The sequence below is a fragment of the Dipodomys ordii genome, unplaced genomic scaffold (genome assembly GCF_000151885.1).
Source record: "Dipodomys ordii isolate 6190 unplaced genomic scaffold, Dord_2.0 Scaffold32, whole genome shotgun sequence".
In the NCBI taxonomy this organism is placed as follows: Eukaryota; Metazoa; Chordata; class Mammalia; order Rodentia; family Heteromyidae; genus Dipodomys; species Dipodomys ordii.
In genome coordinates this window covers 11,155,827-11,160,669 of record NW_012267248.1, presented here as the reverse complement: position 1 = coordinate 11,160,669, position 4,843 = coordinate 11,155,827, and positions in this window count along the sequence as shown.

Below are 4,843 nucleotides of genomic sequence, written 5' to 3'. Positions count from 1 at the left end.
CCCAGTTAGAATGGCAAAAATCAAGAACTCTAACAACAACAGATGCTGGAGGGGATGTGGACAGAAGGGAACCTTACTTCATTGTTGGTGGGAGTGTAAACTTGTTCAAACACTTTGGAAAGTAGTATGGAGGTTCCTCAAAAGACTCCACATAGAGCTCCCCTATGACCCAGCAATCTCACAGAATTCTTTTTAAAGTTTTGCTTATTTATAGCTTTGAATGTTATTACTGAAAAGTCCAGTTATATGGTGACTCTTCTATGAAATCTGTTTTATTTTAGTTTTGGTGTTAATTTTGTTGTTGTTTTTAAATTGTTATTTGATTTCTATTTCTCCTTTGAAGACTTCTGAGGATTACTCTATTGCTTTGGTTCTGCCACAATCACATGCATTGGTGTTCCACATTTTAGGCATAGTTCTCAATTCCCTTCGATATATTTTTTATTGCAAAGGTGATGTACAGAGGGGTTACTGTTACATAAGGAAGAAATGAGTACAGTTGTTGTCGAACACTGTTACCCCTCCTTCATTTTCTCCCTTTTTCCCTTCCTCTCCAATCCCCTCCCCCAAGTTATGAAGTTAATTTCCAATATAGTGTCTTGTTAGTATTGCTGCAATAAACATGGTTGTGGGGTTAGCTTTAGTGTCCCTGTGATATATTTTTAAAGCAAAGTTAATATTAGTTTCCTGGAATATTTGCTATCATATAACCCTAAAAATAGGATTTTATAAAGAAGTGCTAAATTTTAATTATAACAAAAGAATATAGTATAATAATTAACAAGAAAAACACATGGAAATACACTACTATTATGAAAAATTAAAGCTGAGGTTTAAGATTAAAATTTTGCATAGTTAGTGAAAACAAATTAAAAATATGGTTAAGTCATTAAATTCTTACGACATACCAGACATTTGTATAACTGAACTAATAGGTGTGGAATGAGATATGTTTTCATAAAATCAGTAAATCTGCTTTGGGAATAAGGACTTGTATGGTTTAAGAAAAAGAATATGACTGAATTTTAAAAAAATTCTTAAAAGGATATCAGCCTTTAAATGATAGTAACAGTAGCTAATAATATGTGAGAGTTCCTACAATTTTTAATTATTTTCTTTACTCACAAGTACCTTGAAAATTATTTGTATTGAAATGAGGTATGCTCAATACCATCCATCTGTTATTGTAGAAATCTGAGTTGTTACTACTGAAATCACTGGAAGCTCTGGAAAACTAACAGGAAGCTCTGGAAAGATCAACAGCCAACGTCAAGATTAATGGAAGTAACAGGTGAGTTGTTCCTCTTGCTGTTCATTAAACAGCTTTCTATTGTTATTGCCTAGAACATATGTTAGTTCCAGAGAAGAATGAATTTTGTGTTTCTTGTATATAAGATCAAGGTTCTACTTCCTAGTGTAAAATATAACCTATTCAAAGAATGTATTCATAAAAGCTTAGATTCTTTCTTTTCATCCCTGCTTTACACATTTGTTCTGTTTAATACTGGTTGGTTGCTATTTCATGTGTGTGTGTCCGTGTGTGTGTGTGTGTGTGTGTGTGTGTGTCTGTGCACGCATGTGTTTATGTGTGTGTGTCCTAAAGTTTATGTTTGTGGTCTATATTTCTGAATTACGATAATTGTCCAAATTTTCACAGCCATGTTCATTGTACTTGGATAGAAATATGACTTTGTTAATTTTACTATATACCAATCATTAGACTTTGGGTGATATGTATATAATGGAATGGTATCCTAATATATTATTTCATACAATTATTTTAACTAATCTCCAAGTCTTCTTCTCTTACACTTTTAATCCAAGGGAAAATTTTCACCTTCCAATAACATAGAGAAATAAAGGAAAAATGAAAAAATAAGATTTCTTTGCATAGACAAACTACCTTGGATAAACCAAAACTGAAGAAATAATACAAAGGGTGTGATATTGAAGGCCTGTTTAAGAGGCTATGGGATGGAGCAAGTCTTTCAAAATGACCCTGGTGTGGGTCCTGAATCCTCTGCCCCAATCTATGATGGCAGAAAGCCTGATCTTCCAAAGCCCTCAACTTTTTGCAATTTCTTGGATTGAGAGTAGAGCATTTGGACAGCCTTCTTTCTAAACAGGATTGAAAGAAGAATCTTGCACCTAGCAAAGCATGACTAAATTAAACAAGTAAGAAATTTTACTGTACACCAAGGCAACATTAAACCCACTATGATGACAAATGAATTAGAAAAATCAGGATAAGAGAGATCAAGTAACTAATTCAAGATCAATGAGCCAGTTACTTTTGGAGCAACTATATGAGCCCATATAATATAATGTCAAAGTTTTCATTCATTATAATGTCCTACTGCTTTCCCATATTCTCTGCAAAGAAATATAAGAAAGTATTAGCAAGGTGATATACTTCGGCTCTAAAAGTTACCTACTATTTTAGAGAACATTTTTTCTCCTAAATGCACTTATTTTCCTCACAGCAATCTCTGGACCAAGAGCATGTCTGATAGCACTAAAAATATCTCAACAATTACTGAGGAGCTTGGCACTATCACTTGTAGGAGTTCACATTTTAACATTGTGGGAAACCTAATGCAATTTAGGTAAATGTTTTTTTTAATTAAGTAAAAATGAATTGCTACAGAAAGTAGAGTACTTCAATCTTAAAATTGGCTCTAGGATACTTATAACTTTTGATATCTCAGCCCTTCCCACTCAACTGCATCTCTGATAAATGTGTTAAAGTATCTAAAGAGTTATCTACTAATCTGGCCTCCTGCTATCAACTGCTAAATTTTGCTCAAGAACCAAATAACTGATATTTGTACAATCAAGTCAACTTACTTCATGGAAGTAAGTGAAATCTTACATAAAACCCATGTTACACTATTCAATTGCAAATGTTATGTCAGCTATGGATTTGACAGTATGCCATGTACAGCCAACACATTGTGTGTATCCTCCCCATGGTGCAGTCTCTAAAATCAGCCTTGAGTTACAGCAGCCTTTAAGCTACCCAAAGGTAGATGTACCATTAGACATGGCAGTGGACAACATGGAAGAACCAAACAAAGGTTTGGTTCTGGCAGTTACCAGATTTAATGCAAAGATGGAAAGATCAGAAGATAGTTTGTGTACCTCTTTGCCAGCTTTATCCGTGAAATACGAGAATGCAACTGAAGAAACAAAAGACTAAATAAATTAACTTATTACTAATAGAGAAAATATACATCCCAAATACAAATTGAAAGCAGTAGAAATTTAGGAGACTATTATGAAAAGAGAAATCTATGTGATCTTGAGTTCAGTGTGCAATTTTAGATCTAACACTAAAGACAAATTTTAAAAAAATGTGTTAAAATATATTTAATTAATTTCCAATGTCTACAAGAGACATTGTTAAAAGAAAGTAATGCAATCCAAAGTCTGGGGAAATGTTTCTAAAACACAGTTATATTTGCTATAAGACATAACTATATGTTCAAGAAACTCATAAAAAAATAAATTAAATATTAAATTATGAGAAAAAGATATGAACAGATATTAACAAAGAGACAGAAAATAAATGTATGGGTCTCTTTTGGCCATAATCCCACCAGTATTTGTTGTTAATTTTCTTGATAATGGCTATTCTAACTATAGTAAGGTGAAATCTCAATATTGATTTACATTTATTAATAGCTAGAGATGCTGAACATTTCTTCATGTGTGTATTGGCCATTCTTACGTCTTCTGAGAAGTCTCTCCTTAAGTCATTAGGCTATTAATTGTGTTGTTTCTTTGATGTTCTATTTTTAAGGAGGTAAATTTCTGAGCTCTAAATATATTTCAGATATGAGGCTCTTTATGACGCATAACCAGTAAAAATTTTCCCAGTTCTGTGAACTTTCTATTTATCTCGTTAGCTATCTCCTTTGACATGAAGAAACTTCCCTTTGATGTAATGCCATTTATCCTGTCTTTCTCTGATTTGTTGTGATTCTGGATCTTAGAATGTTTTAATCCATGCCTAGAAGTCCTAGTGTTTCCCCTGCCGCTTTTGGTACTATTTTCATGGTATGTGTCATTACATTGAGATATTTGATCCATTTTTAATTGGTTCTGGTGCAGAGTTACATATGAGGATCCAGCTTTAGTTTTCTGCATGTGGATAGCCAATTTTGCCAGCAATATTTGTTGAAGAGGCTATCTTTTCTCTACCCTATGTTTTGACCCCCTTATCAAATTTTAGGTGACTGACTATAGGTCTGTGAGTGTAATTCTGGATCTTCTATTCTCTTCCCGATCCTCAAGAAAATGTTTGTGCCAATACCAAGTTGTTTATGGCTACAGTCTTGGTGGGAATGAACACTTGTCCCACCACTGTGGAAAGTGGTATGGAGGTCCTTCAAAAGATTAAACATAGAGCTTCCCTCTGACCCAGCAATTCCACTCTTGGACATTTATCCAATAGAATAAAATCATGGTTACACTCTAGCCACCAGCACAACCATAGTCATTGAGGAACTGTTTACCATATCTAAGATATGGAATCGACCCAGATGCCTCTCAGTGGATGAATGGGACAAACAAATGTGGTATATCTACAAAATGGAATTCTATGCTTTCATCAGAAAGAGTGATGTACCATTCATAAGGAAATGGAAAGACTTGGAAAATTTTTATTAAGCGAAGTATGCCAAACCCAGAGGAAATAAGTTGCATGGTTTCCGTCATTTGTGATAACTAAACTAAAACATGCCTATAAATCTGCAAGTAAGCATACTGGATGGTAAAAGAAAAAAATACATGGGAACATGATAAAATATATAGGTCTGTAGGCATTCACACAGAGCGAGAT